The following is a 15,324-nucleotide window of genomic DNA, read 5'->3' on the forward strand; positions in this document are numbered from 1 at the left end:
ACTTAAGACCTGAAACTGTGGGATCTACCCAGAAGCCAGAAATTAAAAATAATACTTGGCAACTGCTAGATATTGCTTCTGTAGGGGAGAGAAAGATGAGAGTGTGTCCTCAACCCCCGTCGTCCTACGTGGCTAAACTAAAAAAGGTATCCACGTGGCAAACCAAGACTTCATGTTTTGAATAATGACTCCAATTTTACAGGTGGTCAGAACATGGGCACATCAAACAATAGGTGACTCAATAACTGCCCATATGGACAGGGTTTCCAGCTGGCAAATTCATGTATTATCAGCTTATAACATATAGTCAAAACACCAATTGTATACAGACCCTAAGAATAAAGAAACGGGTAGAGGGGCTGAGAGAGAATAGGAATGGTTTACCTACTCTTTGAAAGTCAAAATAAACTCTTGCAAACTGAATTTGTTTAGTTTAAATGAATCGCATCTTTCCAAGTAAAAGATTCTGTAAATTGTAATTAATTAGTTAATAGCAGACAGGTTTACCTCGGGCTCTAACTCTAATCTTGACCAAAGAATAGTAGCAGATAAAATATGAGTCTTAGGCAAAAATCTAAAAAAAAAAACAGCAGATAAAGATGTCAAAAAAGAGTTTAATTCCCATGACCAAAGCGAGCCCCTAGCTTCTGACTTGAGTAACCACTAAGAAATCCTATCTTCTCCATTAAGGAACCAGCAGAGCTAGGAGACAAAATGGGAATCAGAAGCACAAAATCAAAACCTCTTTCTCTCAAGACTGAGGTGGGGACAGTTTAGGATACACGTGAGGCCCATTAGTCATACAGTTATGTGGGGTCGATCCTACCTCTATTTCTGCTTCGAGAGTGATGACAAGTGACCATTTCAGCTACCGGGTCATGGTCTCATGGACGAGTTATCTTACGGAGTCTAGGCTTTATACTCAGTGTGAGAGAGTGAGAGAGGAAATCAATATTACCTAATCACGAGATTATATCTTATTCTCACCCATTTTCACATGACAAATGAGGATATACAATTTGAAAGGAAATATGGTTCTTAACTGAACACAATGATGGGTCAGGGTCCATATCACCAACCCATTAAGACTGATTTGATTTGAGATTTTTCATTGCTGATTAGGATCTCATTTTCATTCTTATTTGAATGGGGAATAGGCATTACTTACTCTTTTCTTGGGAATGAAATCTCATTATTGTTGTTGTTAATTTTCATTTTTATTTTTCTCCAAATCAAATAAACTATGCAAATAGACCATTTTGATTCTAATCCCAAAGGATTCTATTTCCAATTTCAATTATGAATCAAATCGACCCTAAAATTATGCCAATGGAATGAAAGTGTGTCTCACTCGGAAATATTTCAAGCACACAGTGTTCTTTATATTCATTAATATCAGGTTGAAATATCTCTCGCCATCATTTTCAGTTGCCAAGTATTATCATACTAAGCTTGTTGATCTCTAAATAGGATTTATTTGTTATGAGGAACTCTTGTTGAAATTTGTGTCTGTTAGAGGCAAATGGTCATCTATTTTTTGCTTCTTATGTATTTAGTATAACAATAATTTGGGCTGATCAATACTAATTGGTGAAAAACAAGTGTTATCACATCACACATGAGAGTTAATAAATGCATGTTTGGGACTGATGTTGATATTTATGTTTGAAGATAGAAACAACAATTTGTACCGGTCAATTCAGAAGCATTTCAAATACAAAAATATCTCTCATAAAATTGCATCGATTAACACAAAACTTTTCAGATAGGAACAACAATTGCATGAAACACAACCTAGATCTTCTTAATGAATACATTCTAGTGTACAAGTTGAGCTGAGCAATTAGTATTTAATGGGGGCCGGTCTCTCTCCATTAAAAAGAAAATTATAAGTTTTTAGGATACAGAATTTTATAAAAGAAATGCATTTAATCATGTCAATCACATACTTTTATTTACCAATATAATATTCATTTTACCTTCACGGGGACGTATTATGTTTCCCTTAAGTCAAAACATATATATATTCTGAATTTATTTGTATTCACATGGTGAGAGAAGTGAAAAATCTATGATGTTTACTAGAACTATATTATTTAATTCGTAATATGCTCATTAACAGAAATATTTATTCTATTCTGTCTTCTAATTCATAGAGATTATTTCAAAAGTCCAACTAAAACAGGGTAAATTTTATTTCAAGGGATAAGATGATATCCCCAATCAAGAAGGTAATGAATCATATTACTTTTATTTAGACTGTGTTTGATTGTAATGCAAATAAATTTGCACTGATGCAAAATTGTGACAGTGCAAATGATTTCAGTGTAAATTCTAAGCTATTCTTATTTCAAAATTTATCTTATTTTGTTTAAACAAATTAAGACATGAAGCAGAATGAAGTAAAACCCAAAATAAAATTAAACAAAAATTTACATTTTTCTCATTTGCACTACTATGCATTTGTACTAATACAAATAAAATTGCACTCCAACCAAACACAGACTTATTGTATCCAGATTTCTTTTGCTTTCGCAGTTTGGCTAGAGAAATCCTTGATACTTGTACTTTTAGATGAGAACATCAACCATTATCTAAAAATATTGTCAAAGTATGTTTAAGCTACTAATCCAAAACCGCATGGATCACAAGCCTACCGACAATGAGGGAAAATTTGAACATGCCCTTGATAAATAGACGGAATGAACGATTGTCAGAAGCTAGAATGCCCTACGTTGATGGGCACAGAAGCTATGATACCCTAGTGCATCCTTCTTAATAAATGAGGGTATATCTGTCTCTTTACTAAGGCTTTAATACATGGATCTAATTTATATTTATATTATAAACTATGAAACTAAACTATTCTTGTCCAATACATTTGGCCTTGTAGGACAAACTCTGCTATCCACCTAAGGAACCTTTTAAAAGCTTTAAAATATAGTTTTTTTCCCTTTTATTTCTTCCTTTTTTTAATGGAAGTCATCTGTTAGTAGTCGGTACCCTTTTCAGTAATTTCTCAATTAGGGCAATGGGTCAACCATCTCTATTCTTATCCTCATCATGCATGGGTAAAAAATGAAGTTACTCCTCCCAAGTTTATTGACAAAATTGCCCTTTGTGAAGACAGATGTTGCACCTCAAAGCTGCTTGTTGCATCAACATCATCATCCCTGTTCTTCCACATGGCAGTGCCGGCAGCTTGAACCACCCCATCAAGAGGGGGCATTGCCACTTGGCAGCATGTCAGCATGCCCATACCCTATTTCTTCTCCTCTTTATTGTTGGGTTGCTTTTCCTTTTTTTTTTTTTCTATATATATTTCTATTGTGTGGCTCATTGTAAAGCAGCATTGGCACCATCCATAATGGAGAATGACCATTGACACTAAGTTCCCCACGTGAGCCAATCAAGGAAGAGCAAAAGATGGGAGTGCCCTACTGCACTAACTCCTCTTTATGATAAGAGCATGACAATTCCTTTATATCAAATTCATGGATACAACTAAAAGCCAACCATCCTTTAGTTAAAGTTGTCCTTTTATCCAACCACTCAAGGGTCACATCACATGGTCCACACACCCTAATGCCCTAAATTCTTTAGCAAAGTAAAAGTAACAAATAAAAAAAATAAAAAGTCAAAAGAAAAAATCTCTGGTTACTCTGATCCCTTCTGCTACCCATTAAATCTTTTCTCACCATGCCTTAGAGAATACTTATCAGAGTTGCTCAATTTTATCAAGTTGGGGTGTTGGCATTTGTAGCGTGCCTGGTGTCAAGTTTTCATGGGCTCTTTCTTGTCTAGTAAAAATTAAGTTCTTACTGACTATGAAGCAGGAATTTCAGTTTTTATCAGATTCATTCTTGGGGCAAATTTTTACATAAAAAGTAAATCCAGCTTCATCATTTACCAAGTACTTCTGCAGAGTAACTAATAACTTCTTCCAAATAGGTGCTATGCCTGGGTTAAGATCCTCTGAGAACATCTAGCTATAATAAATAAATCCATGTACCAACAGTTCTCTGGACTATAGTCTCTAGCATTTTAACCAAGATCTCTTGTTTACTAAGTGCACATATATGAAATACTTTCTATTATTATAGAATATTAGGTATCAAGAGACAATAGAAATGAACAAATCACTTAGTTTCAATGAAACAGGCTTTCTGTTTGGGTCTAGTAGGGAGCTTCATACACAAAACTACCTATTTCAACCATATGCATTGATCTAGTGGTTGATGGTCCGAACCATAGACCAGGTGGGAGACCGATCGACTGGATTCACCATATGTTCAAGTTCACAATAAGTATATCCCCTATACCTATCTTATAAACGACTTCAAATCATGTTATCACAACCAGCTTTTAAACATCCTAGGTAAAGATGAATTAGCTACCGGATCCAACCAAGTGCGCGGATGGTGTCTTGTAGTTGTGGGTTGGAGATTTGAGCGGTTTAACACCTTATGGCTGAACTGAGGGTCTGTTTGGTTTCATGGAATAGGTGTTTGGAATCGGAATCAGAATCCAACTATTTGTTTGACAGGAATGGCCATTCCAACTAAGTGTGTCAATGGACTGGTTTTGGATTGGATCCATCCGGTCCAAAATCAAATTGGATGGATTGGACGGACCAATAAGACATATTGGATTGGACCAATTCAGTCCAAAATATTAATTAGATTGGATTGGACCTGGTTTGTCTGTAACAAATTCATATTGGATTGGGTTGGATTAAGCCAATATCTTGTACATTGACGTAAGATAAGAATATATGTGTCAATGGACCGGGTTTGTGTTGAAGCCAATCTAAATCTAAATCAAAATGAATTTGAACAGATTGGATGGTCCAGACATTGAATTGGACCAGTCCAAATTGGTCCATAACATTCATTGGATTGGATTGGAGCTGGTCCATTTATAATGGAACTCACATTGGACTGGTCTGGATTAGACCAAATCTAGTCTAGTTGACACCCCTAATCCCCCCCCCCCCTTCTTATGGAATGGGATTCCCATTCTAGAGTCTGTCAAGAAGTAAAGAAGTCACGATAAAGTCCCCCCAAAACTAATATTAATAAAATAATAAAATATTAATAAATTAACAATAAAAAAAGGAATGATATTTTTTATTAAATAATAATCATAATAGTATTTAAGTAGAAATATAATATCAATATAATATAATTAAGTAATAATAAAATACTAGCATATTAATTATGCCATAATAATAAATTAATTTTAAAATAACAAACAAAAATAATTATAATAATATATAATAAAATAATACATTATTAGTAAAACATAATAATATAAATGTTATTAGTAATAATATATTAATAAAATACTCATAAATTACTGATGAATACCAAGATATTAATTGTTGAATACTAATAAAATAATAATTATATATTCATAAAATATTAATAAAGTCGTACTAAAATAATAAATAGATTAATACAAAATTGAAAATTTTTAGTTGATTCTAATTCCAACTCCAAATGAATCAAACAACAAAAATGAGAATCCAATTCCAATTCTCAATCGAATCAAACAGCATCAGGAATAGGTGATTCCAATTCCCATCTTATCTGTGAACCAAAAATACCCTAAAAAGCTTATTACTTTGTCTTTTAGTGGAAAAGTTTTGAAGGAGGTTGTGGGCTCCTTAATGACTGAAACTGGAGTTGGATAGATTATTATACCTTTGAATATTTTACTATTCAATTATTTTATCCACTAAAAAACAATGCAACAAGTCATTCAATTCTTCAGCCATCATCAAACAACCCCCATGACTTACAGGAGTAGAGAGTTGACAAAGTGGGCTGGACAAGTATAAACAAGTACTTTGAATACCATTTGGACTAAGGCCTCAATGTTGAGCCATTAGGTAAAGGACTAAGTCCGTAGAGAAGAATTAAGGTCCAGTAATCATCCATATGTACCTGTTTTTTAATACCATATAAAGTTATCCATGAAAGAGGGACAATTTTGAAAAGATGGCAAAGTATTTGGATCAAATTTAGAGTGGGGAAAGGAACATCAAAGATCCTTTAGAGCCCTAAATAATAAAGCTCCAGATTGCCACTATATATAACCGGGTAAAGTTGCAAACAGCCTTCATGTCAATGGTGACAGCCAATATCTTTTGAAAGATGTATATAATTGTTTCCATTTCACTAGTGTTAGTGTAATTCAAAATCAAATCAATTGAAAGTTCAGTCTTTTTCAGGGTTGCAAAAGGAGAAACTGATATAGAATTCAAATGCTTTGGAATTATGTAATTGGGGTTTGTCACCCTTTTTTTCACATTCCCAGTGTCTGGTTGCAACCTATGGATACAAAAGAAAATTGGGTTAAAAAAATGGGTTATTATCAGTTAAAAAAAAAAGAATTCAGTGAAAATTGAAACTAAGTACATTCATTTGAAACAAAAGCTAGAAGAAGAGGAAACTCAATTCTCAACAGAGGCAACTCCGTTTAGCTTTATCTCCAATATTATTTAGTGCAACAAGTTTAGTTAGTACACCAATAACAGAAAAGCTGTGACAATATTAAATGATGGGCTTTGGTTGGTAGTTTAGTAATTAGAAAATACAATTCCTGTAAATGACAATAATACCCTTATGGTATAACCATTTAAAACCCTCCAATTTTTTAGGAGCTTATGAATAAATCCAATCTTTTGGGACTGGTGTGGTGAAAAATTAGGAGGAGAAAAATCAATAACACACACAAAAAAAAAAAAATCTGACAAGATTAGATGAGGAGCTTTGATGGGTAGTTTAGAAATTAGAAAGGGCAATTCCTATAAAATGACAATAATGCTTCTTATCCCGTCATGTATGAGTGGTTTAATCATTTAAAAACCTCCAGGATGTATGAAAAAAAATATTCCAATCCTCTAGAGATGAAAGAAGAAGAAGAAGGAAGAAAACAAAGGGTTTGATGGGTGACAGGGAGCAGAGGTATGGAGTATTGATACCACCTAACGTGAAGCGACGGAAACTTGCCTTCATGTGCAGTGACAGCCTTGCCACTTTTTGAGTGAAAGCGATGCCCAATTCTTCGTAGGTGCACTTGTCCCTCTCAATTTCTGAATGGACTGTTCACTGGGCCCAACAAAAAGCTGCACTTGGTTTATGGAGAGGAGCCAAATCCAATGAACATGGGCCCACCCAATTTAACTCCAGCAAAATGACAAGAGAGATAACAACGCTTTCTAAAGGCCCATCAGTTTTCTGCACTTTGGCCTGTTGCTCCTCCAAGTGATTTTTCATGCCTAGCTTAAGTTTGAGAAAGAGGGAGCACATTCATTGTTACTTGTTTTGTACTCTCCCCACTCTCCATGGCCCATGGCCCATGGCCCATCTTCTAGAAAGCTGGAAGCAATGATTTATATATCTCACTTAGGCTCCATTTCAATAAGATTTTGCTGTTGAGCTTTGGGCTGTGGAAAACAAAAATGAGCCAAAATAATAGTCTAAAGAGAGAACAGTTCTAAACGCCAAAGCACAAAGCCTAAAGCTTAAAGCCCAAAGCTTATCTAAAAGCAACCTAAATTGAAGGATAAAATATCTGAACCCATTCTCATTCCTGACCACTGGGCACTGGTTGCACAGGCTTTTCTTGAGATAATGAAATTTTAAACAAGTAAATTAAGGAAGAAGGAATGAAGTTCCTGAACTGGTACAAATTGAAATTTACCCTCAAATACGAGTGAGAGTGAGGATTTGAACAACGACAAGGATGTCTTTTTATGTCATCATCATCTTGCGACTCTTAAATTGGACACATTGACGCCTTGTTTGTATCTCTAAATTATCAGAACCATAGGACGACATGAGGAGTTTTATTTTCTGGATCAGACCAAACTGAATTATTTCATGCAACCGCCCCCCCGGTACAATTTTTGGCATTATCAATGACCAACAAAGCTTTTCATTTTTTAGTACAGGATGCAGGGTTTCTCAAAGCAAAGTTTAAGACATGTTTATAACGATTTTAGCAGCAAAAGTTGATAATCATGCACAGACTTGTGCTCTGACCCCACAAAATTAAACTAGTTTTCAGCAACAAAACAAATAAAAACCATGGAAGTTCTGCTTATTTTTTAAGAAAGTGATTGCAATTAAGCACAGAGAAAGTAAAAAGAAAAAAAAAACAACTATGCAGTACAGTAAGAAAATAGTATTTTGTCTGAATAAAGTTCCAACAAGAACAATGGAAAACAGTTAACAGTTTGGCCAAAACCATTGAGTGAGCAAGGTCTTCAAATGAAACGTTCTCTGAAAGTCATTTTCCAATCAGTACTATGCTAACTTATTGCATGGCTGATGCCAAGCCATTATCTACTCTTTGTGTTCCAAACTAACCATAGCTTTGTTTTCTTTCTTTCTTGGCTAAAAGCAAAACCACACGTTCAAGTTTAGGAATCCTTACCCTATACAGAAAAAGTTGAGAAATCCATGAGTCATAACTCATAAGGAGAGAGAGAAAACATATTTGGGTGATTGGTTAATGAAAGAAAGGTATCGTACTAGAAAACTTTGATTTGCACTTGCATAAATGCATGGGAGTGCAAATAGGTTGAGTGTAAATTGTGATTTTCTTTTGCTTTACATTCGACTTTGTCTTATTGTTTGTAAGAAGTAAAGTAGAAAGTGAAAATGGTGCAAATACCGCATTATATGAGAGAGAACAGAAGTAGGAGGGAAGTTATTTGTTTGGGAGTGAGGTAAGAAACAAAAGGATGTGGTCCTCACTTTATATGAGAGAGAATTAAAGGAGGAGGATGGTGGTGCAAGTTTTATATCAATTTTTGGGTTGATGTAAATTTTGCACTGCCAAGTGAATGCAAATGAGACAAAAACATACAAATTTTGTATCAATTAAGGGTGTAAATCATAGTTAACAAACAAATGGATGCAAAATGGAATATATGGGGGTGTAAATTTTATATCTGGTTCAGATTTGCACTGTAAACAAATAAAGTCTTAATAATTTAATTGGCTGAGACAATTTTTTTTTTCCATATTTGAGATGGGTTTTGAAGAGACTAGAGAAGCAAATGATTGGATTTAAAAATATCCAAAACCCCAGCTTAGAGTTATGGATGGAGACAAAGACAATTAATTGGATGAATACGCATGTGAGGGTAATGGGTGGTGAGTATTTGGTATCACCTTTAGACAAGATGAGTCCTCCCCCACAATTATTCCCTCCACATGTTAGATGTTTCTTACTTGTCGAGCTCTCTTGTTCCCACTCTCTTGAGTGAGAGAAATGGAGACCCGAAAAGGGATGCTCCACTTAGTTCTTCTTTTAAGTGTTGAGCCTAGAAGAAAAGGGGCTCATATGTGTTTCCAAAGAAGCATTATTTTCTCAACTTTGGAAATTATTAAGGCCTTCTAATTGTCAAACATATTGTCCTTTGTGTTGAGAGAGAGAGAGAGGGAATTGAGATGTGTTGACAAAGGTCTAAATTAAGGGTCATGTTCATCACCATCTAAGTCTTGTCCAACTACATGGTGGGCTATAAGAGTACTATTTCGTTCAATACCATATCCATTGTTAAATTATGAACCCTTAAATTATCTAAGTCATGTCCTCTGAATCTGCCCTTAGCTTTTCTAACCCTTTAATTTGTAGGAGATGACTTCCTAGGTGCTTCTGCAGATGGTTTTTTTGGTGCCCGTTTAGGAGGGCTTTCACATAGCAGCTTCTAGGTTGACGAGGTGGAGCTCACCCAAACAGCCTATAAGAAAAGCTTGATGAAAAACCCAAAATATCTAGATTATTAAAGCCAAAAATATGACTTTCCACATAAGCTTCTTTCGGTGGCTTCTTCAAGGCAGCTTAATGAAAGCGCTTCAGCCCTCCCAAACGGGCCCAGTGATCTGTTACAAGTTGGCTTTGGTGAAATGATATGGGAAAGTGAGAGATGGGTAGTGGCAATAATAAACAAATTCGTTTCCAGTCGCCATGATTGCTGCTGAAGCTGAACAATGAAAATTAAAAATATTAGAAATAATTTAAAAATTTCAGGAAAAAAAAAGAAGCAAAGAAGAAAGAAAGGGGCCCCCACCCCATCTGCCCATAGCAGAGCTCTTTTGTTTTGCAGAAAGAAACAGAAAATTCAAGGAAAGTTCAGAGATAGTTGGTGCAACCCGACTTAAAAGGAGCCAGATCTATTCATGCATTTCGATTCAAACCAAATTTGGATGGACATGGGCTCAGAATACTTAAAGCATTCTTCACTAAATCTCGGTTCCATAGAGCTCAAGATTTTATCATGGATCATATCTTCTGGGCACTTACCACCTAACATTTCTACTTAAATTTATTGAGACATGATCAGCCAAACACCAAGTGGCCACGTGTCGTCTATTCATTGATATGCATTGATTATTTGGCTTTGTCGATGCCACAAAGAAAATTGAAGTGGGTCCATCTTCCTTTGCTGATCAACTAATGCATTCATGAAAAAAAAGAGCTAATGCAATTTGATGGTGGATGCTATTTTTTTAATGCAAAAACATTTTCTTATTGTAATATATATATATATAAACCCAGATCAGAACACTGCTCAGTTATATATCCATGTTTCAGAACCTATTCAGAGTCTTTGGTGGAGCCAATTCTAAAGGATTTAAAGGGTTTAATTCAGATTGGTCCCAAGACATCAACTTGATCTGATCTGAGCATAGATGGGCTTCTGCTGGCATTGTCCTAGACAGACAGGGCAGGGCCAGATCAAGGCTGGTAGGAAAGGTCCCTTTCAGGCTGACAATGAAATGTGGCTGTGAACTGTGTTGTTGGTTCTCCCTCTGTACACAACTGAAGGTGGGCTTTTTGACCTAATGGTTACATCAGCCATGGCAAATTCATGGGTTGCAAGATCAAGCTTCAAAAGGGTTTGATCATCAGAACCGTATGATCCTGGTTTCCTAACATCACACGTCAAATGGTTGGTCATTGATGTACAAATGCACTACCAGGTGAGGTCCCCATCTGAGGTGCATGATGAGTAGTAGCAGATGATGAGTTGGAAGGGAATTGGTTGAATGTGTCCATTGGATCAGTTTCACTAGTTTGGAGTTCGAACTGAATTCAGTGCTCACATAGTTTGTTTGTCATCCAAATGGGTAGTAGTTACAACTTACAATCATTGATGCTGCGACCCTAGACGAATAGGAATGTCAATGGATTGGTTCACCATCTGAATCCATTTTGATTAAGACAGATCTGAGTCATAATCCCTATCCATTAGATTGGAAATGGGCCAAGATAAGGATGGGTCATGGGACTATTGGGCTGGTCAATGATCAATCCAAATCCAGCTACGTCCATTGGGAACTTGAGTCAGTTGGGCTTGAGCACAAAATTTCCAGCCCATCCTAAGGACCTGTTGAAGCTTCCCAGGCCCCATCTTACCCGGAAGAAGACAACTCAACCAAAATGGTGCCGTGCTTGGGTGACGAATTAAAAGTGGTTGTTGGATCAGGGTGGGCCTCTCCTATCAGAACTTGGTATGACCAAGGCCGGAAATGAGAGTGGAGCTGGGCCGAGAATTATGAACATAAGAATATAAGAAAATCCTCAATTTTTCACTCTTCCCCTTTGGACCAAATGTAAAATTACATTTTTCCCAAGCCCAAACCTATATTGCCTAACAAAAAAAAAAAAAAAAAAAAAAGAAAGGAAAATCTCTTGTCTGGGATCCATGGTACCATGGACCCAACGACTAGAACAGATGATGCAAAGATAGGGCTGAACATGGATTACTCAATGAGACGACCATTCTCTTAGAATCATCACTTTCTTGTATATGCCACAACCTTTATTTTGCATTTTTGTTTGATAGAAAACAAGAGAAATAGAAAGTTGATGCTTCAGTTTCACAGCATAACATTTCCTCAGGCCTCAACTTTATGTTTATGTTAGATTTGATCAAACCAAACACAGCCTTAAGGATTTTGCATTAAAAGACGCATGCAGAAAGGTTCAAAATCTTTAGTGTTTTTTTTTTTTTTAAATCAGTTCAGGGGTCAGTTTAAGGCCTGTCTACCTCTTTAAATAGGTCAGACCCCGAAACACTTGGTATAGAAGCGTATAAGAGGGTCACCAATATGATACGTATCGACCAATACACCTCAATATGTGACAAAATTTTAATCCTTGTATGCAACCTTTTATGACCCTCTCATCACAATTTTTCTACCAAAAAGGAAAATGTCTGTCGGACGCCAACAGCCAGGGGCCCAAGGCTATTGCGAAAAGGCGCACCATAACACATTCCAACTGTGCGTTTCCGAACATCTCAATTAAATGGGGTGGCATGTCATGCTCCAAAATGTTCTCAACAGTTAAAATTGTGCACTTTTTCTACGAGATTCCAATTAATTGGCACTAGTCATGAATGTTAATTAGGGGAGTCAATCGTATTTGAAAATCCGATTTTGATTTCGAAATTCGACATAATCGAATTGAATTCGAATAATTCTAATATATAATTGGTCAAATTCGGATATCCTATCAAATTTGAATATGACCAGATTCGATAAATATCTGAATTTGATCGATTACTTAATTCTTATATATAATATATAAAATATTTAAATGTTTTATATAACTTACATATATAATAATAAAATTATATAAATAATTTATATATTTATGTACTTTTTATAAATAAAACATTTATTTTATTTATTTATTAACTACCAAAATAATTAATTGGCCAAATTTGGATCAAATCGAATATTCAAATATTTAATCGAATTCGAATTCAAATTCAAATATTAATTTTCAATATCTATCAAATATCGAATCAAATTTAGATATCGGATTTTCTAATCGAATTCAGTTTGGATATTACCTAGTTCGGTTATAATTCAATCCATTTACACCCTTTGAGTGGTTGTTGCACTTGTGAGACATATACAATGACGCTACACAGCCATCACATTCAGCTAGTCCAAATTATTTTCTATCATATATATGAACCTTCTTGACTGCAACACTATGATACTACTGAGAGGACTTCACGGTCAGTTGTTCACGAAGTTTCAGCAAAGTTTTAATCCTATCAATCCGGACGGTCGGACCAGTCAACGTCCCACCCAGACAAGATTTGGGTTCCATTTAGTCTATAAACCACACTCCTAAAAGTCCTTTGAATTAATCAATCACCCATCGAACCGGCTAGTGAATCTCTACTGTCTCACATTCTCTAATAGTTTTAACAATAATAATGATGACAACTCGTTTCCGGGCCCTGAATTTTAAATTTCTAAAGCGATTACAAACTTACAATCGATGGCATACATCACTGTGAATTTTGATCATGTTTGGGAGTTCTTAAGTTAAAAATAAATGTTAAAATATAAGCCTTTATTCAAATAAGTACTATTTGTATTTGACATCCAAATTTTTTAAGTGCTTATTTTTTAAAGTAAGCACTTATTTTAGACTTATTTTTCAAATATCAATAAATACTTAATAACTTAAATAAATACCTATTTTTAAGCACTTCCAAACATGGGCTTATAATGGGCGGTTACAAACTTACAATCGATGGCATACATCACTGTGAATTTTAGATAATATCCCAAAAGGATAAAAATTAAAGAAAACTATCTAATTTGTTCGTTCATTTTATATGGGTTTCTTCTCTAATATGCTTTTAACTTCAGCGGCAACCTCTTAATTAACCGTTAACTCAGGCCACGGTGACCGGAGTCATTTGACTGGTAGCAACTGGACACAATAGCGATCATCAATGAAGACTTGAAGCTTATACCGCAACCCAGTATCAATAGTCGAAGCCTGATCTCAAATCTTAAGTCTCAACTCTCACACTGAGGATGGATGTTTATATCTGCCAGCAGCGACTTTACAACAGCAACTGGTGATCAAAGCTTAAATAAGCTTGAAGCCGGTAGCGATTGGTGAAAAGAATCAACTCCGATATGACAACAGTCAACAGCAACTGGTTGGGCTCAGGGACTAATGTCCGCTGCATTTGTTTTCCATGGAGAATTGTAAATTTTGATGGAAAACTCAGTCGATTGATTTAAAATTGGGAGAATGACGGTTCAGCCCAGGGCCAGAATTTTTAGGCCCAAAGTACAGTTGGGGTGGGTGCCAGATTGGAATTGATGCTAATTTACGAGCCGGCATTGATGTATAAAGTGGGAATTTTTGACATTTTGAATGTTTATAGATCTGCAGTAGAATTCAGAAATCTGCGTTGGACTTATCCATATTTTTCCATTTAAAATTTTAATAGACTGTTGATGTGATTTCCTTAAAATTGATGTATATAGCCAAGGTACCAACCTGGTTGGTAAGGTTTCCTGCTGGTCCTAGTGGAGACTTAAGATTGAATCCCACCTGCACTTAGGTTGGAGGATAGACTTACCCCCTATTGTGTAGCCCTATATAAAAAAAAAAGGATAAAATTAATATATTATTTACACTGAAAACAAACAGAGCCTAAGTGGTGATCGTCCCAAATTAGTTTGGGGATAGGTTGACAGGTCTTGGGTTTTTATTGATTCCTTCACTTATAGCATAGGTGGAGAGTTTTGGTTCGAGACGAAACATTCAGAAAATCAATAAAATTTTGAGAGATTAAAACAATACATTTTGTAGCAAAAAATGTATTATTTTAATACATTTTTAAACATTCAGAAAATCAATATATATATATATAATTTTAATCGAATCATATGGAGTTAAATCCATATTGTATTATTGCATATTGTAAAATCCAAATTTGAGTATTGAATTATGATAACAAATCATCTAAATTTGGAGATGATTATTGAATCTCAAGTTGGTGTTTTAGACTTTCTATTGATAGCCCTATCTCAACTCTAACCCAACCCAACCCTTCAAGTGGATCAAACATGGGATGGGCTCAACACAAGCTTCTCCCATCCTTTTAAAATCTCATAAAATTTCTCAAAATTCTCATAATATTTGAGTAAAATAACTGAACTCCTAGACTCAGTTTGGAAGAAGTACAAAAACAAATATATAGAATGCAAAACATTGTATTTTATATTATTTTATATATATTTGCACTGTACATATTTACATTTGTGTTCTTTCCAAACTGAGCCTTGAGAGGATTTATATTGACCACATTTTTATGATTGGATCTGCTTGTTTGATATATTCATTGGATCCTTTTAGTAAAAAAAAAAAATTAAGAAAGAAGGTTAAAAATAGAGTTTATTATAAATTATGATAGATCTCATATTGAAAATCTAAAACAATAAAAAATAAAATTATGGAATGATTATTACTAAA

This window comes from Nelumbo lutea, chromosome 3 (assembly GCF_056320005.1).
Source record: "Nelumbo lutea isolate HS-2025 chromosome 3, American lotus-T2T, whole genome shotgun sequence".
Classification (NCBI taxonomy): domain Eukaryota; kingdom Viridiplantae; phylum Streptophyta; class Magnoliopsida; order Proteales; family Nelumbonaceae; genus Nelumbo; species Nelumbo lutea.